Below are 24,814 nucleotides of genomic sequence, written 5' to 3' on the forward strand. Positions count from 1 at the left end.
CTGACCCCACAAACCTCGCACCAGCTCCGCGTGGCAGGTGGCATCATCCCCACGGGACAGACGAAGGCCCTGCAGCTCAGCCTGTGGTAGGCTCAGTGATGATCCCCAACAGGCCCGTGTCCTCAGTCCTGGAGCCTGAGACTGTGACTTTACATGGCAAACACTTTAAGGACCTTGAGGTGGGGAGATCACCCTGGCTTGTCCGTTAGACCCTAACCGTAACCACAAGGGGTTCTTAGAAGAAGGAGGCGAATGGAGACGAGGTGCAGAGGAGAAGGTGGCGGCGCCAGGCGGGGCAGAGACCGGGGTGGCGCTGCCACACGCGAGGGAGTGCGGGCAGCCCCGGGAGCCAGAGGAGGCAGGGAGCGGGGTGTCCCCTCCATCCCCCGGCGGAGTGGAGCCCTGCCACCATCTTGGCGATCTGGGGCCTCCAGAACTGTGCACGAGTAGATTTCTGTCGTTCGGGGCCACCAAGTTTGAAGTCACTTGTTATGGCAACAATGGGAAACCAGCACCGGCGATAAACCAGTTCAGCGAGCAGCAGAGGTGGGAAATCCGCGAACTTTCTCCTAGGATGCTCATCCCAGAAAACCAGGAGCCTTTCACGGTTCTGCCGAAATGGTCCCGCAGCAGAGTCGGCTGGGCCCAGGACAGCAGGCAGAGAACCCCAGAAGGCCACAGGCATCGGGAGTGGCAGGCGGGCTCCAGTCGGGACCCTAGAAGGGCCACCTCCCACTTCAAGCGAGGGCCAAGGCATTAGGCGGCCTCAGCAACTGCTCTTATGTGGGGGCTTAGCCACCCCGGGCCAAAGCAGAGTGGGGGGAGTGGCGGGCAGCCTTCCTCTTCCCCGCTTCTTCTGGCAGCAGCTCCCCATTTTCCTTCTGGGGATCTACCTCACCCCGGTGTAGGCCGAGGCCCATCCTCCCCTGCGGTACACCCGGAACACCCTCCAGGGGTGCATCTCTTACCCCATGTGCCACCCAGAGCCACATAGCCACCCTGCTTCTGTCCCTCATGTGAGTTTCCCATCTGCTCTGTGAGGTGCCCCAGAGCCTTCCGGTCAATTTCTTTGTTGTTTGTGTTTGTTTAAAGTAACCATAGTCCGTTTTTACCAAAGATACCAGGGCCATGGGGCCCTTTCTCTATAATCTACTGTTTTACGGAAAATTTTAGCCAGATATCAGAAAGGACTTTATTTTCGATGCCAGGTCCCTAAAGTAATAAGCACATTATTTTTAAAAATTAGTGGATGCCAGGAGATAGACATCGGTTCAACGAGATTTTCAGCAAAGGGCTTTATTTTCTACCTGGGCCTCTCTCCTAGGAATCAACTGTTTCTACTGTCTCTGATCAGGGGTCCTTAACTCTCTCGCCCCCCACCCTGCTGTCTCCCTCTCCTCCTCTGTCCTGAAGAGGAGAGCCCAGCGTTGGGCACCGGGGGTACACCCCTGTCACACCCTCCAAGATGACGGACAGGGAGGACACTCAGCGACAACGTTTCCTCCCTCATTTGGGGCGCTGAGAAGTGGGGTTCCCCTGTATCCTAATGTATTCCCATGTCACGAGGGAGTAAAACTTTTCCCAGGCTGATCTCCGGCGACAGCCCTCTGCTGTGGTGGGAGCTGGGACCTGAGGGCCAGGGAACTGAGTTACCAGCGTGACCCGGCCACAGAGCCCCCTCCGCCCAGCTGGCCACCAGACCACAGGCCAGATGCCATCGGTACTAGTCGCCAGCGGCAGCCCCTGCGGAGCACAGAGTCCCGGTGGGCAGCCCCTTGGGGAAGCGAGTCCCAGGGCCCGCCTCCCTCCAGCCCGTCTTTGTGGAAACCGCTTCCCAGGTGCTCTGCGCAGTACTCACAGTCCCCGGTGCCCTGGAGTCTCCCGAAGACGCTTGCTCTCCGCTCAGCCCCCGCCCCCGCCCGCCAAGGGGCCTCCTGAGCTCCAGCAAGCGGCCTGGGCTCCCGGCCCGGCTGTCTCCAGGGAAGCGGCCTTTGGTCCCCATCTGGGACAAGCCTCCATGCCCAAACATGGTCAAGTCTGAGCACAGGGCGCCAGGACACAGACTTGAGAGCAGGTACCCCATCCGGGAGAAGGGAGAGGCAGCTGCTGCCCCAGCCCTACACCTGCATATCCCGGTCTCCTGGGAAACAGGTTTCAAACAACAGCAGACGCAAAACAGGACGCCCGAACCAGCATCCCCGTGCGCTCACACACATTTCTTCCTTGCCAGTCTCTCTGGGCCGGCAGAGAGAGGCCAGGAATGGGAAATGATTTTCTTTTTGCTGACATGGGGCGGGGAGGAGTTGAAGCTCAGAGGGGTTGGGCTTGGCAGCCGCTGGGGTGGGGCTGGCATGTCCCCTCCTGCGCAGCCGGCCCTCCTGCCTTAACACTTGCATGCTGTGTGACCCCGGGATGGTCTCTGTACCTCTCTGAGCCTCAGTTTTCTCACCGGTGCTGTGAGGATTTTTAAAACGTACTTCGTTCAGGGTGGTGATGAGGGTTGGCTCCACTATGTTTTCAGCCAGCCAGGGCCAGGGGTAGCCTGCCCTGCTGGGAGGCCTCCCAGAGATGGTCAGAGCATGGTTTAGAGTCATTGCAGAGGTCTGTTCCTGTCAGTAAGAGAGCGAGCATCAGCACCTGCAGGCAAAAGCATGCTTCTAGATTTTTCCATCTCTTCACCCGTCAAATAGTCATCGTGAAGATTAAAAATCAGCGACAAAAACAAGCCCCGTATTCTGGTCCTCTGCTAGCTATCGGGCATGATGTCACTACCCCTCACTTTACCCAACGGTGAGATGCAGAAGCCGAATCCGAGCCTCGGAGGCTTTAAGTAAGCCGTCCAAGGTCGCCCTGCTCTAGCACGAGAGCCGGACTCAAAGCTGGCCCTTCCAGATGGCAAAGCCTGGGCAGTCTCCACTGAGCCTGTTCCTGCCCTGAGACAGAGCAAGTGACACAGTCGCCTGCCGCCTGAGGTTCTGGAGGGCACCCCGCGTGCAGCCCACCCCCAGGGAGGCGGCTGCGGCTTGGCCATGCTTGCCAAATGAGTACCGCCACCTCCCTCACTCCCGCCTCTGCCACCCTCAGGCAGCCAGCCCAGTGGGCTAGGACATGAGACCAGCAGGCCTCCTGACGCTCTCCCCAGCAGCACGTCCCCTCCTGCCCCTTGACAAATTGAATCATAGTCCGCCACCTCCCTCACTCCCGCCTCTGCCACCCCCAGGCAGCCAGCCCAGTGGGCTAGGACATGAGAGCAGCATTCAGGCCTCCTGACGCTCTCCCCAGCAGCGCGTCCCCTCCTGCCCCTTGACAAATTGAATCATAGTAACTGGAGAATCAATTGTCTGTTTAATGGACATCATAGCAAAGGGAGCCACTTAAGGCCTTAGATTTCGTAGGCGGACTGACAATGAGAAGCACAGGGCCTAGAATGAGTCCCCAGAGGAGTGATTTTCCGAGGATGGTCCTTGGTTAGTTCAGGGGCCCGGAAAGTCCTTCTGTGGCCCACGATCTAATGCAGAGATGCCAGGCCTCCCTCCCACTACCTGAGTGACAGGAGGCCATTTTTAAGCAAGACCAAAGGGTTACTTGCTCCTAATCAACTAAATGAGTTATGAAGTTTGCACGTTTGAAATATATAAACATCAGCATTCTCGCCAAGGTTCTTTTCTTCTTGGAAGATGGGAACAGGCAAGGAAGCAAGGGGCAGTGGGTATGAGCTCTTCTGCAGTGAAGTGAGCCCCAGCCTTGCTTTGGGGGGCATGTGGATGACAGCCCAGGTCCCTGGCTGGCTGTGGGGTTGTGTGTGACTGGGGGTTGTAGGTGGAGGGTAAGGACATAATGATGCTACAATAATAAAGACGTGATTCGCATTAGCACAAGGTGTAGAGTTCACAAAATACCTTCCCCCGCGGGCTCACATTAATCTCTTCGGTTAGAGTTTTTATTATCCATTTTATAGAGAGGGTGACTGAGGTTCAGAGAGGTTAAATAAATTGCCCAAGGCTACTTATATGACCTCTCTGAGCCTCAGGTTGTCCATCTCTAGAACGTAGCTAATTATACCCGGACTCTCAGTGTTTTTCGAGGAATAAGAGATCATCTCAGCTGCCTGGCTGAGATATGGGCAGATCGCATTTTCCAAAGATGGCCACATCAGCACATGTCCCATCGTATGTGTCCTTCTTTCAACGTGCCAGCCACACTCCTCCGTCAAGGGTGGGTGTCGGCGACCTCTCCCCTGCAGCCTCGGCAGGGCTTTGTAACTGCCTTGCTGATAGAATGTGGTAGAAATGACGCTGTGCTTTTCCAGGCAAAGTCATAAACAGTGATTCCGCTTTCACCGGGCACTCTCTCCCTGGACACTTCCCGTCGAGCCTGCCTCCGTACTGCGAAAAAGCCAAGAGGTCTGACGTGGGTGTTCCAGCTGACGCCCAGCTCGGTGGTCAGCCAACAACCAGCATCTCCCACCAGGCGTGACAGTGGGGGAGCCTGCAGATGATTCCAGCTCCCAGGCTTCAAGTCCCCCAGCTGAGGCCTCAGACATCATGGAGCAGAGACCAGCCGCTGCTTTGTGCTCTCTCCCAGTGTATGCACACGCGTGCACACACACAGATTCATGCAGCTCGCACACGTGTGCACACACACACACAGATTCATGCCGGCACGTTCCTCTCAGCAACGCTCACAAGAGGACTTCTTATTTCTGCTATTTGCCCAGGGTCACTCCGCTGGCCTGAGATGCGATGAGCCTGGATGTGCACCTGTGCTCGCCGACGCCACAGGCCGCCCCTGCCCCGGCACGATTCTGCCCCGCCCTGTTTTTGAGAGGACGGGCGTTCCTCTGTGACATCTGCTTCAGCCGCTTGACAAACCTCCTCTCCTCAGTCTGTCACCCTTTCTGGATTGCGTATCCACTTATTTATTTAAACCCTTTTGAATCAATATCTATTCTCTGCCGCCACTTGGGATAATAAGTTCCATAAATCAAATTGGCAACCGTGTCCTGAACCCTGCTGAAGGTGTGTCACCGGCTGAGTGCTGCCGGAAATGGAGGCCAGGGGCCCTCGGTCACTCACGGACATTTGAGGACCTAGCGTGCGGAGGCTGTGAATATGTCACTGCGCCGAGGTGGACCAGGTGTGGCCCCTTCTCTGCGGGAAGGGAGGACGGATTTTTATAACCACGAAAAGTCACGATGGAAAAAATAAAAAAAGATATATTCAAGGGAGAGAGAATAATCAAGGGCAGAGGAAATCACAACGAAAGACTTTGCAATACAGTTGAGAAGACAGAGTATAAAAACGGGACGTTTTAATGTCAGATTCAGATTAAATGGCAAGACGGGCCTTGAAGAGGGCATACAGGAAAATTTGCTCCTTTTCCTCTCACGCTTTTAGCCATCTTTTCCCATGACTTGATTTTTCTTACTTAGCGACAAGGCATTTTAGCCTGCTATATTACTAACATAATTGTAAGCAGCTTGAAGTTCTCCTTGGAACCAAGAGAACAGTAAATAAATGAAGAACACGGCTGCCCGTCTGTGTGGTAAGGTCGTTTTTTGATGCACGATCACCCGAGCTCGCCGTGGGAAAGCTGGACAATAGAGAAGGCCAGGAAGACGATGAGGCACAGGGACAAGCCCGCCACCCGAAGGGCATTACTGGCAAGCGGAGGGGCACGTGTCCTTCCGGTCACTCATACAAGGATGCACTCGTCTCTCCCTCCAGAGGGCATGTCCCTTCTGTCCCCACCCCTCGTCGGCTCTCCTTTTCCGAGGGACTCAGTCCTAGGGTCCTCGCCTCACCTCCCGTCACCTTCGCCACTTTGCTGGCTCCTCGGCCAGGTCGGTGGCCTGATGTCCCAGGCTCAGAGCGCGTGCACCTCTACATCCATTCACGTGCTTCCCCGTGCACCGGCCTCCCTCCCCGCTGGAGGGTGAGCTCCCCGACGCCAGGGGCAGGGACTGTTCCCACTCTCTGTCACATCTCTAGCGCCTCAAGGTGTAAACAGAGAATCTTGGTTTGTCACTGTTGTTTGATTTAAGAAAAAAAAAAAAAATCTCTTGCTTTTTAAGCATCTCTTACCACCTTCGCCATGTTTTAGCATACAGTTCAGCAGCGTTGACGGTACTCACATTGTGCGGCGGGTCTCAAGGGGGTTTCATCCCTCAAAACCAAAACTCTGTACCCGTTGAACGAGGCCCCACGTCTCCCTCCTCCCAGCCCCTGGCTTCCTGTTTCTATGAATCTGTCTACTTTGGATACTCATATAAGTGGAATCAAATAGTATTTGTCTTTTTTTTTTGGTCTGGCTTATTTCACTTGGCATAATGTCCCCAAGGCTCATTCATGTTGTAGCAAGTGACCAGAAAGATATCGCTTGCTTTTTAATTTAACAGAGTATTGTGATCATTTTCCCATACCACAAAACATTTTTGAAAGGTTGTACAGTATTCCATTATATGGATGCATCATAATATATTTAATCGAAGAGTCTGTTGGCTCCAGCAAGGGTGCTCATTTGCTTGTTTAGTGGGACTCAGAGTCGCCCTCTGCTGGTCAGCGGACCTGTTCCTCCCCCAGCCTTTCCTTATTCACATCCAATACCATTTTTCATGAACTGACAGGTATGGAGCAGTTTGGATCTATAAGGACGCGATTTGGGGACCGTATTCTGTGGATAGAGATGAGAGAGCCGTACAAGGGAAAGATGGCATCTGGTTCCAATGTTTTAGCCCTCGCCGGGCCTGATTCAAGCCTTGACAAGAGAGAGACAGACAGAGGCAGACAGACAGACAGAGGTAGCTTGTGGGACTCAGAACATAAGCAGTGCCACTTTGAGGCCGAGATGACAAAGTGGTTCTCTCCGCTTCTGCTTAACCCGGCTCTGGGGTGATTAGAACTGAGGACTCACAGTGACGCTGTGGCCCTGGGCAGTGACCCCCTAGAAGAAGAGTCTGCATTGTCACATTAGGCAGCCGCGGCGGAGGCGTTGGCTGGACACCCCCTCACTGGGCAGGGTCCCTCAGAAAGACAGGGCCGGGATGCGCCTGTGCTGGCTCGTACCAGCTTCGCGAAGGCCTTTGCCAGCCCGTGGTTAAGCCACTGGGAGCTGGAAATCAGCCACTGTGGGAGTCTTTATACCATGGGAATCTACAAACGCTGCAAATCGGGGCTTTTGCTTTTTGGGGAGCTAGGTTTCCAGCACACGCCTTCGGAGGACACACGCAAACTGGGAGCTTCAGGGTTTTAGGAACCATTGAGGAAGCTGTGGACAGGGGGCGGGAAGCACAGGGAGCGTGTACCCCAGGGGCTGGCAACACGGGGCTGAGGGGCGAGGGAAGGGAGCTAGGTCCAGTTCTACAAATCTGAGCCATCCAGTACGCCAGCCACTAGCAGCATATGGTTACTGAGCACTTGAGAGGTGGCTAGGGGGAGTGGATGACTAAATTTTTAATTTAATTTTAATAATTTAAATTTAAGGAGCCACATGTGACTGGTAGCTACCTTATTGGACGATATCTCCAGTGCCATAAGCTCTGACCACTCCACTGCCCGGCCTTGCCTTTCCGTTTGCTATGTCACAGCCTCTCACACAGGTCCCGGGAGACTGCCAACACCCTCCGCACCTCAGCCTGGGGAGGAATGGCTTTTTAATCCCTTTTGCCCTCCATAAACAATAAGATGGCACTTGCAAAGCTCAAGGTCTGCATTTACTCTCAGTGTATTTACTCTCATAAGCTTCTCTAGAACCTTCTTTGGGAGTTAGCAACATAGATTTGAAGTGGTCTCAGGGGCACAATCTCCCAGAAGACCTGTCTCTAAGGAGGGAACTGTAGAAGCACTCAAGAGCTGATTTTTTTTTAAAAGTCACTTTTTAAAAAAAAGTATGTTTTTCTTGCCAGACACGATACTAATCCCCGTACATACCTCCCTGTATTCGTTTCTAGGGCTGCTGTAACAAATTACCACAAACTAGGTGGCTAAAGCAACAAAAATTTATTCTCTCACAGTCCTAGAGGCCGGAAGTCCAAAATCAAGGTGTTAGCAGGGTCACGCTCCCTACAAAGCACCAGGGCAGGACCCTTCCCTGCCTCTTCCAGCTTCTGGTGGCCCCCAGCATTCCTTGGCTTGTGGCTGTATCGCTCCCATCTCTACGTCTGCCTTCACGTGACCTTCTCTTCTGTCTCAAAGAAATAGTTTACCATTGGGCTGAGGATCCACCCAAGTCACCCAGGGCGATCTCAAGATTTTTAACTTAATTACGTCTGCAAAAACCCTTTTTCCTCATAAGGCCAATTCACAGGTTCTGGGGATTTGGACATGGACATATATTTGGGGAGAGGGAGGCGCCATTCAAGCCACTATACTTATTTAATCTACGTAACACCCCTGAGAGCGAGGTGAATTAGCCAGGATGGTTTCACTGCTGTAGCAACCTCAAGATTTTAGTGGCTTTACTCAGTACCAGTGTATGTCTCACTCTTGGAAAGTCCAGCATGCATGCTCCCGGATGGATGGCTCTTCTCTAGGTGGTTGCTAGAAAAATCAGGTTCCTTCCGTCTGTGGTTCCACTGTCTTCGGACCTGGAGGTCACCCCAGATTTAGGGATTCAGAGGAAGTGAGTGCAGAGAGAGAATGGGGATGATCAGATGCCCGATACTTAATCATCTTGGCCTGAGAGTGACATGCGTGACATCCTCACGTTCCATCGGTGAGGACTAGTCACATGGTCCCACCTGGCTGTGAGGGATCCTGGGGAGTATAGTCCTGGGTGAGAGCTGCTTCTCAGCATAAATGCCACACTGTGTGCTATGGGGGGCATCAAACTTCAGTGGTCAGCTGGCCGTGACTGCCACAGTATCATTCATTCATTTATTACTTGTCTATATCATTCACTCCTTCATTTACTTATTTTTCAGAAGAGGAATTTGAAGCGCAGAAGAGTTAAGTGATTAAAGTCACAGAGCGTTTAAGTCATAATTTAATAAATATTGAGGATCAACTGGATGAGGTATCCCTCCTTCATATGGGCATATTCTATCACTGAACTCAGCACACTAGACATTATTTATCTTTGTGTGTGTGTGTGAGGAGTAAGAGTGATAAGATTTATCTGCGTGGGACTTCCTGTGCCTTCCCCACCCCACCCCCACCCCAATACTCAGCCCTTTGTCCTAGACTCTGACTTTCCTCCCCCTCCTCCCACCTGTCCCTCTGGAGACCAAGGAGAGCGAGCTGGCATTAGAGAGGCAGGAGGCAGAGGGGTAACAGAGCTAAGAGCTGGAACGGGAGGGGGTGGCAGGAAATCCACGTGGGCCAGGTGTCCTAGAAAATGTTCTCCGGTTTGACATGGGAGGGGTTTGAAGGAGCTTCGCCTAGGAAACATTCAAGTGCAGGGGAAAAGGAAGAAGCATAAGAAGCATCACCGCATTACGATTGTTATCCACTTTCGTGTGTTTAAAGGAAAGCAGTGGTTTTCTTTTGAGATTCCTTTTGTTGGCGGGACTGCACTTCTTGCCTGCAAGTCCACACGAAGAGACCGGGCTGAGGGGACGGTGACCCCAGGTCCTGGTAGCCCGGAACAGCCCCCGTTGACTCCAGGCAGCCCTTTTCACTCCCCAGAGTGTCCCAGTTTAAACCACAGCTTTGGAGGATGCTGGCTTTTAAGTGCGCGGGTCTCACCCACAAGATCAGGTACTCCCCTAGGAGTGGGGACAGTGGCTAGTTCATCTCTGGATGTCCAGGCCTAGCTCAGGCCATGACACACAGTAGGTGCCGAGGTGTGACAGCAGGAGCCAGGCTCTTGCCCTCTAAATGCCAGACTCATCCTGCTGTGCTGGCTCTGGTCCCTGAGGTGTGGGACTGCCTGTGCTTCACGTGGCATAGGGATTCAGGGAAGACAGTTCCCAAGCTTCCCTCTTCAAAGCCTATTAAAGAGAAGGCCTGGGGACAGCCCTACAGTGGAGGACACAGCTCAAGGCTCCTCCTACACCTGTTGTAGGCAGGAGACGGATGACGAGGACTCAACTCTAAATACGAACCTGCCAGAGAGGTTTGAATTAGGACGACCCAGGGAGGGAAATTCATCTCCTATTTTCGCATTTTAAAATGTGCATTTATTTTTCATTGTAAATAGTGTTAAAAATTTTTAAACAAACATATATTTTTATCATTTTTTAAATTTATTTAAATTAGTTTCAAGTATATAGTACATTGTTTAAACATCTATATAGTTCATAAAACGATCCCCTCAGTTGCTCCCTCCCTCCCCTGGCCCTCCACGCAGCCAACATATTAATGCTGACTACATTCCCTCTGCCGTGCTCCCCATCCCCGTGACCATCTATCAACGACTCATTGTACTTCTTTAACCCTTCACCCCATTCTCCCAGCTTCCCACCCCCCTCCCCTCTGTCCATCACGAAATCGTCCACTACATTTCTGAGTCTGTTTTTGATCAGTTGATTCTTTTTGTTCCTTAGATTCCGCGTATACTTTTTCTTAAATCATCTGTAATTGCCCCATTTCGTAACTCCGCTGTTTGTAGTTCAGAACCTTTCCTTCCAGGATTTCTTTTTCTTTGTAAATGTTTTCTCTCTATAGAGTTAGAATCGCAGACTGGTGTAGCAGTTCCTTACAGCTTTGTAACAAACCACCTACAGATTTAGCAAGGGCAGCGGCTCATGATTTTGCTGGGTGGTTGGTCTGGTCTGGTCTGGTCTGGTCTGGGCTTGGCTGATCTCAGTGGGGATCGCTCATGCAAATGGCCCTGGATGGCCTCACTCATGGCCAGGGGTTGGCTGGCTATCGGCTGGGGTGACGGAGGGCGACTGCCTTCCCTCATGGTGCTGGTTCCAAGAGCAGTAGGAGAAGCAGAAGCTGCAAATCCTCTCAGCCCGGGATTTGCCGTGTCATTCACACTATATTCTGTTAGTTGAAGCTGATCACAAGGCCAGCCCAGATTCTTGAAATACTGCGGCCAGTTTGTAACCTACCATGATTGCATAAGGTTTTATGTACTTCTTTTTAACTTATTGTATTATAATCATTTTCTCTTGTTCATACATAGTTTTCATGATATTTTTACTGCCTGCATGGTGGGTAGAAGATAGAGTACAGTTTACTTCATATCTCCCACCTGTTGGGCGTAAAGGTTACATATTTCCGGTTATAAATAAAGCTGCAGAGAACATCTTTATGCGGATCATTTTGATAATTTCTTTGGAATAGGCTCTAAAACATGGAGCTAAGAAAGCGTAAATGGTTTTTAGTATTCTTGGTACATATCATCAAGTTGCACGGCACAGGAGTGTGGCTTCGCCTCCAGCCACAGGGAGAAGGGAGGTTTTCGGCAGCAGCCTGGCGGCCAGTCCCACTGCAGGCCTCCTGGCTTCCCCCAGACTCCCTCGCTTTCTGGAGCTCAGGCCAGGGAACTACAGTGAAGCACAGGCCAGGCGGGCCCTGCCTTGGCGCCGTTGGTGTCTGTGGTCAGCGTCTGAGGGTCAGCCTTGTGGTGGATAATATTTGCTCAGGCTCCTGCAGTCTCTTACCTCTTGTCCATCAGACACTGGATCATGTGTCTCCTGACCCAGTGACCCTAACGGCCTGCATCCGAGCTGGTCCACGTGGGACCACGGACGAGCTCCCATGCCAGGCCGGCTCTGGCAGCCCCTCACGTGACTGTGCACAAAGCCCCCGCTCAACCCTGATTCTCAGTGACCCGCGTGGGAACCCCATCTGGCTGGCCACACGAGGTCGGTCCCATGGCCAGAGGGACCGTCAGTCGCCTTCCCCATTTTCCCCGAGCTTCGCTTCCCAGCCGGGGACACCCTCTTTCACTTCCTCCAGACTGATCTGGCTCCTATTCTATTTCCTCAGTGTCTCGTGCTTTGAAAACACCCACTAACTAACTGATCAGATAAACAACTGTCTTCATGGCTACTGTGCTTTCCTCCAAGATAACAAACCTAAAGCTTCACTGCAGACTCCTACACTAATCTGGGGGAGTTTGGGGTATCGTGTTAGTCGGTAGGAGAGAGATCTGGGGTATGTTCCTGGGAAATCGTAGCTACGTGCATCTAGAAGTTCAGAGGCCTTTCTGGAGCTCAACGTTCTGGCCTGTGGGTGAACAAGAGAGTAAGTGTGAGCTCACGGCTTCTGGAGTTTGCACACGTAGGCTCCACCCACACATTCTGGTCCTGTAAACTGAACCTCTGGTCCAAGTCCCTGAACTTCTCTGTGCCTTAGTGTTCCCCTCTCTAAAATACACATAATAGTCCATAAGGGTTATTCAAGCTAGACTTGAACCCACGCTGGCAAACTGTAGGACCAGGGCCAATGCCCGTTAGTAATAAGAGTCTGCTCCGAGCCAGGCCCTGTGCCTACACTTTCTTATATAGTCTCTGCCACAGGTACTATCTTTATCCCCATTTAACAGATAAGAAAACCGAGGCTTAGCTGTAGAAAGTAACTCGCCCAAGGTCACACAGTTAAGAAGGTGGTAGCAGGGGTTTGGACTCAGCATGGCTTGCAACTAGAGCCCATGGTCTTAAACCCCATGCCACATTGCCACTGCCAGCCACGTGATCTCCCACGGCCTTCAATGTCCCAGCGTGGCTTGCCCCTCTTCAATGCCTCATTCCCTGCCCCAGTGTCTAGGCTATTTTTGCTATTATCGTTCGCCTCCCCCATCCTTCAGGCCTCGGCTTCAAAGCTGCTTCCTCCAGGAAGCCTTCTCTGATCACTTCCCAGCCTCCGGGAGGGGCTCCTTCCTCTGGGCTCTCATCACACCCTCATTGCCCCCGCCACAGCCACGCCTGGCCTGGGATGAAGAGCTGGTTTCATTGTCCCGATGCTCAGGACCACGGCTTCCCTGTTCCACCACGTACATCATCTCCTGAGGTTGAAATCTCAGACTCGAAGACATTATTCCTCTTAGCCGCCCCATGCCGGTCCACAATAGTTTTTTTTCCACGCGGGGCATTGCGGATATGACATGGTTACAGAGTGCGTCCTTCCTACACGCTGAAATGGAAGAGGAAAGCTGGCTTTTTTTTTCTTAGCTCATCTTCTGTTTCGTACCAATTAAAAGGCATTTTTCGTGGGCCCTGTGGAAAGGGAACGGAAGTTGTTTCCTTTAACTGAGCGGGGAGCCCAGAGGTCAGGCCGGGACTAATAAGAACGCTATAAATGCAAACTCAGGCCCATATCCCTGGGGACAAAGTGCTCCGGTTTGGGAGGAAGGGAGAGAATTAAATTATAATGGGAAAATCTACAGTATTTAAATCAGGATAAAAAAGCAGAGCTCAGTAGAGGCCAAATGAGTCCGAGTGAATGGTCAGAACAACAGTGAAATTGGCTCATCCCAGCTTCACAAAGACGTCCGGGGGCGGCTGAATCAAGGCCCCAGCGGAGGCTGGCTCACTCCGAGGCTGGCTCACTCCTGAGTCAGGCCATATTACTCTTATCAGTTCCCTAGCAGTGGGCTTTTAGTGGTGTGTTCCTGGGACAAGGGACAACTACGTTTATCAGACTTTCTCTGAAGGCCAGTGCGCATGGTCATCCGCCCAACAAACATTTTTCAAGCGTCTCCTCTGTCCAAGGCCTCCACAGGCTCCAGCCACTCAGAGGAGAATGAAGTGGGCGCTGCCCTCGGGAGCACATGGACACATCACGTGGCTGGTGGGGCCATGATGCCAATTTACTGGGGTTCTCCCTGGGCGTGCACAGTGCTGGAGCATTTGCTCACTGCTTCTTACAACATGGCCCTCTGGCCCCGCCAGGAGGCCATGTGGTTATGAGGCCCGTTTTATAGATACAAAGCCGAGGCTCAGACAGGTGAGGGAACTGCCACAGCCAACATGGGGCAGAGCCAGGGTCTGAACCTAGGAGTCCGTGCCTTCGAAGACCAAGTTCTCGTCCACATTGCAGACAGCTGTTTTGATAGAAAACAGAGGAGTGTGTCGTGTGTACACATGTGTGCACATGTGCATGTGGGTGCAGCAATGGCCAGGTCGACCTGAGAGAAGCATTCCTGGAAGACTTCCTGGAGGAGGTGGTGTCCCGTGGTGCCCTAAAGGAAAGGTCTTGAGTACCAGGCTAGGGAATTTGGATTTTGTCAAATGTTTTTTGAGCAGAGGTGAGGCATGATCCTATCCTCAACAAAGCAGCATCTAATTAGCAGGTGCCATGTGTAATAGAACCTACCGGGCACAGAGAGGGTCGCAGAGTTCTGAACCGGGCTATAGTGCCTGCCCGCTCCTAGCTTCAGTCCAGCTAGAGAGACAAAACACAGAGCTGCTCAAAAATAGCGACAGTGTTAATAACCTCACGCCAAGTGCCACGCGGAAGGCAGAGACCACGTGCAGTGGGAGGTGACGGCGGGGGGCTGAGCAGGCTCTGGAGTGGTCGGCAGGACTCCCACGTGGAATTTCAGTGCGTTTAGAGGAATTCAGAGTGAGAAATAGGAAAGGCACCAGGACTGGGGCCTAATCATTCCCCTGTGGGGGTCCCCAGAGCTTAGCAGAGAGCCTGCCCAGCAGGTGACAATATGCGTATATTCAATTTCATGAATGTTGTTGGGTCCAGTGAAAATACAGGACACGCGGTTGAGAGGTAAGGTGTGCCTGGGGCCTGTGGGGTGTAGGGACAGCTAGCCACTGAGCCTCTCACCAGCCCACCAAGTGCAGTTTAATTGACTGGGGACCCCACCCATCAGATGACCTTCCTACATTTTTCAGCCTTTTGGTTTTTCCAAGGCCGGGCACACACTGGGCCGGCAGGCCGTGTCACTTGGAGAAATGACTAGAGGGCGGCAGCAGGCAAGGTGGGGGAAGTCTGTTGGGGACAGGCGGAGGAAGCTTTGAATGTCAAGCCAGGAAGCCGCGCCTTTCCCCGTGGGCAAGCGGTAGCCACTGAGGTCTCCGCACGTTCCAGCAGCAGGCGGCGAATACTTTGGGAAAGATGAGTCTGGCTTTCTCAGCAAGACACACTGAGTGGGGAAGGGGAAAGGAAAATGCCGTAGAGAGGGCTTCCGGAAGTGACTCCCGCCACTTCAAACGTGCCGCCCCTTCGATCCAGAAATCCGATTTCCGGACATCGGCTCCAAGGACAGGGCCGAACAAGTGTGGGGAATAAAACCCATTGCTGGAGATCCTTGCAGTGCTGTGCGGGACAGAGAGCGCGGAACGCAGCCCCTGCAGCGGGGCAGCGTGGAAAGGGGGCGCCTGCTCCCGCACCCAGCTCTTCGCCTTGTCTCTTTCCGCCCTGGCCTCGGGGCCTGCGCGGCAGCTGTTGCCTCTGCCCGGAAGTTACGCGACTCATTTCTCTGCATCTCTGCTCGGATGCCTCCTCCTCCTCCCTGACGCCTTCCCTGACCACCCTACTCGGCTTTCTGCACCCCCGTTAAGACCTGCCTCCCCGTCCCCCGCCCCCCGCTTTATTTTCCTCCAAGCACCCATTACCGCCTGACATACCCTGTAATTCACTTGTTCTGTTGCTCTGTCTCCACCGTCTCCTGGCCCACACCTGCCAGCGTGCAAACGGCACAGGGCGGGACTGGTGGCTGTTTAGCACGCTGCGGTCCCCCAGCGCTTGACAGCACCTGGCACGTAGTAAGTGCTCAGTGAAGATTTGCTGAGTGAGTGAGTGAGTGAATGGATGAACGAATGAATGAATGAAGGAATGATGAACGGGTGTACCTGTGCGTGTGTAGCCTACGTGTGACATCCGCTTGAGTACTGGGAGAGGGCCAGGACAGCACCTTGCTACTTGCAGGCCTCCAGGGTGTCAGCAGACAGAGGGTGGCCTGGGTCCCTAAGGGCCTTACTGTCTGGCTGGGGTCAGGAGGCAAAGCTGCAGTGGACACTTTCAAATTAATCACGCCTGGCTTTGGTCCTCAGTGAAGTCGTTTCCTGTCATAATGAAACCTTTCTAAACATAGCTACACACAATTAAAGTGTCACAGCACTTAGGCTGCAGCTGTGTCATACTCAAAGGGACTCCAGGACTCACATCCCAAATATCTACCCGTCTCTCTCTCTCAGGCAAGGCCCGTCACTGCTCCGAGTCTCAGATTCTTTGTGAGGTGGGACTGATACTGTGTTGGTAAGATCTGTAATGCCTGACACATAGTAGGTGCTCAGCTGATGTTCCCAGAATGAATTTTGAGTGATGAACTCAGTTTCTGTGCATTTTTTTCATGATTCACAAATATTGTTATTTTAGCTGAATTTGAATGTAATACATTGTCTACTGTCATAATTTTCTCTTTCTCTGTGAGCAGACATGATGGTGTTAATTGAAATGGCTCATGTGGACTGTTTCAGTTTTTTCCGAGGGCATCGGATGGATGAGAGAGAGACAGAGGAATTTTCCTGCTGATTATCCCCTCTTTTTTATTTCTTGTTTGGCGCCTTGTCTGTCTCTTCCCGCCTGTCCTGTATCCTCGGATCCCTCATCATAGCCCAGAAATCCCACCCTCAGCTCTGCTGACATTTGGGACAGGATGATTCTTTGTTGTGGGGGGACCATCCTGGGCATTGTGTGACATTTAGCAGTATCTCTCACTTCTACTCACTAAACACCAGTAGCAACAGCCCCCTCCCAAGTCGTGACAACCAAAAATGTCTCCAATCATCACCAAATGGTCCCTGTGGAACGAAATTTCCCAGCTTAGACCCACTGCTCTAACCTCCTTGAGAACAGGACCAGCTTCTTCCTTTTGAGCAATTTCAGCTTCTTGTCACCTCCTCAGAGGCTTCTGGGTCCAAACCAGCCTGGGGCTCATGATTCTGTCACCTAGTTTCATTTCTCTGCAGAGTATACTTGTTTCTCTCTGTGGCATATTCTAGCACAGAGTTTGTTTGTGTGTTGTCTGTCTGTCCCCACCAGAACGTGAGCTTCACGAGGGTGACACTCATGACTGTCTCTATCCGCAGGCCTAGAAGTGCCCGACACTTAGAAGGTTCTCAATAAGTTTTGTTGAATGGAGGCAGGCCAGGAGGAGGTGACCAGGGAAGCCTCTCTTTGGGGATGACATGTCTATGACACAAAGTTGCCAGCCATGGGAAGTTTGAGAAAGAGCATTCCCGGCCAAGGGAACAGCCCTTGCAAAGCTCAGAGGCAGGAATGGGTTTGGCATGTGGGAAGTTGCCAGAGAGAGAGGAGAGGGGGAGGGGAGAGGGGAGGAGGGGCCAGGAGCCAAAACGCAAACAAACCAACCAAACTGATTAGGAGGCCAACACCAGGAGGGCAGACTTCATCCTAAGAGTGACAGCAAGTTCCCTAGAGACCCCCAGGGGCCTCGGACATCCGCCACGGCCTCTGATGGCCTCTCTCCCCGTCCTCCAGCAAGCTGGGGAGGATTCTTAAATCCGGTCTGAGATCTTGAGGCTGAAGCAAGGGCTGGGTGTGGCTCCCGAGCCGAATCTCAAAGTGGGTGACAGTCCTTCCGTCCAGGAGGCAAAACTGCTTGGGCAGCTCCATTCAGCAGAAGCTGGCCACCCTCAGATGTGCGCAGGCCAGCTCTGGGTCAGCCACGTAGGAAATCACAGCTCTGGGCAGTGGCGAGGACAGCCTGGATTCTCAGCCCCGGCTCCTCATGAAAGTTAGCCAAAAGGAGTGCCATGTGGGAAGAGTACCACAGACTCCCGACTCCCAGTGAAGCCACCGGGAGGCCCTGTGTCATTATGCCATGTCCACTCCGCCCTGTCACAGCCGCCTTGCTTTATGCTGCGGGGCTGAGACTGGGCTGGCCCTGAAGGCCTTTCAGGGAAAAAAAAAGGTGCATTTCTGCATTTATCATGAAAAACTTAAGGCCACTCAGTGTCTCATGCATAAGGAGACTTTTGATTAAAATAAGTCAACTTTGTTTGGGATTCCCACCGTGTCCTAGGCTCTCCTCTAGGCACGTCATGCTCACTGAATCCTCACAACGGCCCCGTGAGAGTGCACTCTCATCGACACCCCCCTTTTACAGGTGAGGAAACTGAGGCCCAGAGAGGTTAGGTAAGTAATTTGTTCAGATTCACTAAGGATTCAAAACTAGGTTTGGCCAAGAAGTCAACACGGTGACCCTTAAATTATATTCTCTTTTTTAAAACTAATGCCAGAATATGTCGCAGTGTCTTTTTAAATGAATATACCTTTTGCCTCAGCAATTCCAGTTCTAGGAACTGAGCCTAAGGAGATATAAATATTGAACTACAGAGATGCAGTCTCGTTTAGAAAGTAGATCACAACCCACATCTCCGCTAAGATGGGTTATTAAATTAATTGTCTTGCCTCCATATAAAAAAAGCTGTTCAAAATGGCATCCCTCCATACGAACCAACACAGAAAGACGTCTACACTGTGTATATCAACAGAAAAATCTGGGAAAAAATTGCATTTTTGCAAACAGCAGTCTCAACAGTGGGATTCCTAATAATTTTTAATTTCTTCTTTTTGCTGGTCTGTAGTCTCTAATTTTCCTACCATGAACATGTAGTACATTTGTAATAAGAAAGAAACTCAATAAAAGTTATTGGATAAAAGAATAAACAGCTGTAAATCATTGTCTCCTGAGGAATTAGTAAGCATCTTCTTCCGTAACAATAAGGGCTACGGCTGCTCTGCCAGAATTTTCATTTTTTTTTTTTTTTGCTGTTAAAGTTTTGAATTCGGTAGCCATGGCACCCCTACAGTATATCTCAATTCAGACTAACCACCTTCAAGGGCTCAGCAGCTACGTGTGGTGAGTGACTGCCCTTTGCCCAGTGCCGGGTGGTCTGAGGAGCGGGTCCTGTGAGATCAGGTCGCAGGCACACTGCCATCTAGTGGATACATTGCTCCTTGCAGGGAAGATCATCAACAAAACTCTGAGTCCTGGGTAAGGGCACAATCAGCCTCAGGTTACCTCCCCAAAGGGAGAGCATGTGGGAAAGGGGGTGTCATTGCTGAGGTGGTCTCCAGAGCAAACTCAAATCGCGCTCTCGGTGAACTCCGGCCCTGGTTCACTCTTGTTTCCTAATCATACAAGGACTTAGCAGAAAATGATATTGTTTTTCAGAATGCGTGCTTAAAACAACCTTTCCAAGAGGCAGAGTTCCTTTCTTTCACACCCAGTTTTACTGTATGATAAGTGTGTGAAAGGCTTCTCTCTAGAACTTATTTATACAACTTCGAAAAACCTTGGTTTCTTCCAAGTTGTACCATTCTCACTCGAATTGGGAGTGGTTATTCAAGGATTTCAGTTAAGCAAGGCGTTTTTCAATGTAAATAATTGATCGAGAATCTGTGATGAGGGTTGAAGTCATTCGAGACTTCTGATTACCCCACGGTTGAGGGAGAGCATTAACCATGACCTTGGATGAATAAAATGATGTAACCGTATCACTCGAAAGAGAGGAACTGGAGTTGAGAGGGCTTGGCAGGTGGGGCGCCTGCTGGCTTGGCAGTGAGAATGTTTTTAGCACCAGGCTGTTCTTGGGGTAGTGTTGAGGTTTGTGCAGACAGAGATGTGGCTTCTGGCTTTAAGGAGATCTAGTCTTCGCAGGCGAGGCATACGAAACCATCCTAGATAAACAAGGACAAGAAAAACAAACAGCATCATGAGGGTATGTGAGGACACACATGCTGAAATTGCACGTGGAAAGTAAATCAGATATAAAGCAAAGGAGATAGAGAGTGAGAAGGGAACTTGGTTCCTTGCCACCCCCCTGGCTGTGTGGCTGTGTCTCAGTCATACGACCTCTCTGGTCCTCAGCTTCATCATCTCATACTGAGCAATGCACAACCCAGACAATCTATGCCTCTAGGGTGGGGAGCCAAGGCAAAAAGAAAAGATAGACACCCAGGAATCCCAGTGATTGACTCAGGAAGAGTTTCCCAGCTGTGGGAGGGCACAAGGCCAGGTACAGGGGGACTCGGAGCAGGGAGGAAGGGTACTCAGCTGGCTCACCTAGAGGAAAGTGATGGGCTGGGATGTCTGCTTCCTCTGTTCCAGGGATGGTTAGAGGTCGTCCCATTCAGAGACAGGAAGCTGGCCTAACTTGTTGACTGAAAGACTCTAAAACTGAGATAATCCAGAATAACAGTTCTTTGCGATAATCCAGAATAACAGTTCTCAGACTATTTGACAGAATGCGGTAGCTCATGATGTTAACAGGTATTTAACAAAACAGACCTCTTTGCCATCGGACTTTTCAGAACCTTTAATGTTTGATGATTTTTCCCCAGAGGGCAGGAAGTATACAGAATTTCCCAGATTTAGTTCACTACGGAACCCTTTATTTTGAAGGGACATCACTTGGGAAGTGCTCCAAGGAACACACTTCGAAAAACACTGCTCTTGTCCAATCCTACTTTTTTATAGGAAGGGAAACCGAGGCTCCCTCCACAAGGCAGGAGGCAGATCCAAGGTTCACAGGGTCCGTGGCAGAGCAGGACTGGAATTTCGGTTTTTTGACTCAACGAGTTTCTCTTCCTTTTTTTTTCCCATTCATATTATACACTATTTAAGACATACAAAAAGATCCACAGAATTACACAAGACATCCGTGTGCCAACCACCTGGCTTGAGAAGCAAAGCGTTGCCAAGATAGTAAAAGCCTCTTGTGGACCCCTTCCCAGGGGAACCCTTATGCTGAAATTGGTGACATAATTCATGGAAATCCTGGTGGCATTTTAAATAAACCCCAACACTTTCAGAGGATCTTCTTAGCATCGTCCGTGGTTTGTAAGCCGCGATGGTCTTAGAATTAAAAACAAAACCAAAATACCTGCTCAGCCCAGAAGATCGAAGATTAAAAGCCCACCTGCGATCCTTCAGTTTACTTAGGTCCAGCATCCCGTGCGCCAGAGCAGCGTTAGGGATGGGTGAAGCTTTCATTCTCAGATGGGCTCTTCACCTGGTTTATTAACTCCGTTAGATGTGGGGGCGTTTCTCGCTTCATTCCGTGCGAGACTCTCATGGCATAACTTCACTGCACCTCCCTTCCCATCCGCAGGCCAGATGGGGAGACGGGTGTGTATAAATGTTTAATTGTGGCACAGTAAAAATATTTGCTCTCAGTAGCTGGAAGCTACCGAACGGAGGTAGGGCCGTCTACTAGAGTTACCAGACTTGCATTCTAATGAGAACGGAAATAAAGGCTGATTAAATCAAATTCCCCGTAGTGTAGAACCACTTAAATAAATGTTTCATATTGTTTGCATGATGCTTTTATAATGTAACAGCTGCCAATGTCACCATCATGCTGGACATAAATCATTCATCGCCATCGCTGCCGTCAGAGCAACACTAGGTTCCTCTTCTCCTGCTGCTGACATTTTCACGGCAAGGGGACTTTTCAGACAGACGTTCAGATCCCCCTCCCCCCGCCGCCTCCTTGCCCACGTGCTGGGCAGCCGAAGTGCCATGCGCGACGACATGTAGGTACGAAGCCAGTACCTATCGAGGGCCTGCATCGTGTGGGTGCCGTTGGGCTGGCCTCTTCGTGATTCGTTCTCATGACAAGGTGGCGTTGTTATTCCCATTTTATAGAGGGGGATAATGAGGCCCGTGGCAATGAAGCGACCTGCCCACGGTCCCGGAGTAAGTAATAGGGCCCGTTTTTGAACGTGGGTCCGTTTGAGTCTCGGCACCTCACGCAAGGCTATCGGAGACGAGGGTAAATCAGCCCCCGCAGACTCCACACGTCTCGTGCTTTTTGGCAATGGTGAGGCCAGTGAAGGCCAGAGCGAGACTCAGAGCCGGGGAACCATTCTGGCTGGGGCCGGGACTGGGGGCGGGCGGGTGAGCAGAGATCCTGGTCTGAACTCCGTCTCCTGCGTTAGCGCCTCGTCCAAGTCCTCGTCATCTCGCGCTAGGTCACAGTGACGGCCTCCTTCTGACCGCCCTGCCGTGATCCCCCTCAGTCCACCGTCCACCTGGTCGCCCAAGCCATCTTTTAAAAGCGTTGAGTCAGATCGTGCCACCGTCTTGTTTCAAAGCCTCCAGCGGCTTCCCTGGAATCTTCCACGGGCCCCGAGACCCGAGCGATAACCTCTGCGGACATTCGCTCCTTCCTCCCTGCCATTCCCCTTCCCTGGCACACCCCGGCTTCTTTCTGGTCCTCAGACACGCTGAGCTCACACCCACCCCAGGACCTTTGCACATGCTGGGTCTCTCCTCCCCCAGATCTTCCCATGGCTGACTCCATCCTGTCATTCGGACCTCAGCTTTAAGTCACGTACCCCGAAAGGCCCTCCCCCCCAAACGCCCTGCATCGCACAATCTGCTTCATTTACTTTGCAGCCCTCACCACAGCGTGTCAGTTTCTTCACTCGCCGATTTTCTGCTTCGCTAGAACGTAAGCTCCATGACAGATGGCTGGGCGATTCGTTGCTCCTTCGTCAGCCCTAGGATGATGTCTGGAACATGGCGGGTGCCCAATACATATGAATCGGATGAACAGATTAACTTGCATCCAGGCTGGGCTAACCCTAACCAGCTTCCAGAGAGAGAGAACTTGATTTCAACAACCAACTGCCATCTGTTTTCCTCACTGAAGAAGTTGAGAGGATCTAAACTGTTCCACATACGAAGAAAGAACGAAAGGTCAATCTAGAAATGGGAGGAAGCTGGGAGGACCACGTGCAGCACCTGAGAGAAAGGGCAGAAATGGTTAAGGGTTTTCCCAAAGTGCAGACTAGAGGACGAAACGCCCTCGTCCTTCTCCCCGACGACCGAAGTCAAAGTCTGCGTCAGCCACTGATGTTTTCCGAGCTGGACTTACTTTTAATTTTGTCTTATGTCTTTTACAAAGACAGCATTTCTGACTGACCAAATTTAGCAGCAAGGAGCATAACATCTGACTTGAAATTGGCTTAAGCCCTGATATTCGTTGACTTACGGAGCAAGAAGTCCGAGTGAGGACAATTTTAGGGCCATGAATCCAGCAGCTCCATGTGTCAAGGCTCTGGGGTGGCTTCTATGACCCTCTATGTTGTCCCGTCAATTGTCACAGGATGGCTGTGTCTGCTGCAGACCCCACAGCCTCACACGACCAACGCCGTGTAAAATGAGACAGGAGGAAAGGTGTGTGTCTCCTTCACCTCCCACCTTTAAACGGGGAGGGAAGTGTTTGCGGTTCTGAATGTCCGTCCCCTTGATCAGACCTTGATCCCATGCCCCTGCCCAGCTGCCAGGAGGGTGAGGAAGGTGTGCAGCTCCACGTGTCAGGGCTGGTGGCTCTGTCATGAGAGCTGAACTGTACCATCGTGGGGGCAGGCATGGCCGCTGAGCGAGCAGCCTGTAGCTGGGCGAGCAGCCTGTAGCTGGGCAGCCCAAGGGGGCGCGGTCAGCCATTCTCTGGTGTCAGGGGGGAGCCTGCTCCACTGCACCCCAGCCATGAGCGCCACCAAGGCTCCACTCACATCCATTCGGTTGCAGAGTCTCAGGAGGAAATGGAAATTTTCCCTCATCTCGGGCTCCTCCGCTGGCGGGCGGCTCCTTGCTGCCCTCCCTCACCCTGTGACGGCTTGAAGCGTTAGGAAGTTCCTTCCATTGAGCCCAAAGTGATGTCCCGGTGACGTTTCCTCCTTGCCCCAGTCCTGGCATGTGCATCTTCCTTCAGCAGCCTGTTCTCCACATCCGCCAAAGGAGGGAACATGTTAAAACCCAGGGCTGGACTGGACCTGCCACTCTCCTTGGTAATGGTGCACTGAAGTGCTTGTTATTTCCCCCCAAATTCTATGCATTTGTTCAAACTGCTCTATTCGCCCAGCATTCTCTTCTGCCTTCTCCAGTTGGCGAACTCCTATACATCCTCCAAAGCCCCGTTCATTTGCCCCCTCCCTGGAAGCTATCCCACCCGAAGGAGTTTGCATGGTTACTTCCTTGGTTCTCATTCTACCTTGTATGGCTAATGCAACACTTATTATTGTTTGGTGTCTGGTGACTTTCCAAAAACCTCATCTCCACCTGAGGACTGAAAAGGCCTGTAAGACGTGCCTAAAGCAAGCACTCAGTAAGGCTTTCCTAAACCAAGGGCTCACCTTGGGAGCCCCGGCCCCCTGACAGGAACCCATGAAGGACGAGCTGGAAAACAGTTGTCGTGGGTGGGGATCGCGTGAGTTGATGATTTGCGGTTTTCGGTTTATAAGCAGTGACCCAGAATCGGTAGCTGTAGCTATTACCTTTGCCACTGCTGATATGTTATTACTGGATCTCAGTCTTTCCTTTAGCTGGTGCCTTTGCTAGTCCCAAGGGGAAGGGGGCCAGCCTGCCTCCTAGATCCCAACGCCTGCCCACTGCCTGTCTTCCTCACACAGCTGGGATCATGAAGGCTGGGCCCTGTCCCACCCGTGGGAGGGAGGATAGGGGCCCCGTGCCTCCTAGTCCCTCGCCTCCTACAGGGAACGTCGTCCCGTCTCCCTCCGTCAATAGATGCTGACAAAGCACGTTCAGCCTCTTGTCTGTGGGTCGGGCAAACCGATTCCAATTAGAACTGCCGAGCGTAGCCTCGTTTTACAGGCAGTTGGCTTGTGCATCGAAGAAAGCAGCACAGTGTGCAAGATCGCCAGAAACCAGCCGGCCTCAGTGCTCGTCTCCGCAGGCCAGGCCCCTGCCCGGCACAGTGCCACTGTGTCCTGGTGCCGCCATGTCACGGCGTAGGCTTCTCCCTCGACCGCACAGCCATTTGTGGGGCGAGTGAGGACTGTGCAGGACTTGTATGCCCCACATTCAGCGGTGGGAGAAATGTCCGTCCATGTGTGTATTGTCTTTTCGCTCATGTGTTTGCTGTTTGTTCTGGAAACCAAGTGTCAGACCCCGAGGAGGCGCCACGCTC

General features: G+C 51.9%; 1 protein-coding gene across 1 annotated transcript in view; it reads left to right on the top strand.

The window, feature by feature from the left end:
* KCNIP1 (potassium voltage-gated channel interacting protein 1) overlaps positions 1 to 24,814 on the top strand; it is a 263,099-nt gene that overhangs the window by 22,343 nt on the left and 215,942 nt on the right. The gene's annotated exons all lie outside the window — the stretch shown is intronic.

The sequence above is a fragment of the Pteropus alecto genome, unplaced genomic scaffold, assembly GCF_000325575.1.
Source record: "Pteropus alecto unplaced genomic scaffold, ASM32557v1 scaffold40, whole genome shotgun sequence".
Taxonomy (NCBI): Eukaryota; Metazoa; Chordata; class Mammalia; order Chiroptera; family Pteropodidae; genus Pteropus; species Pteropus alecto.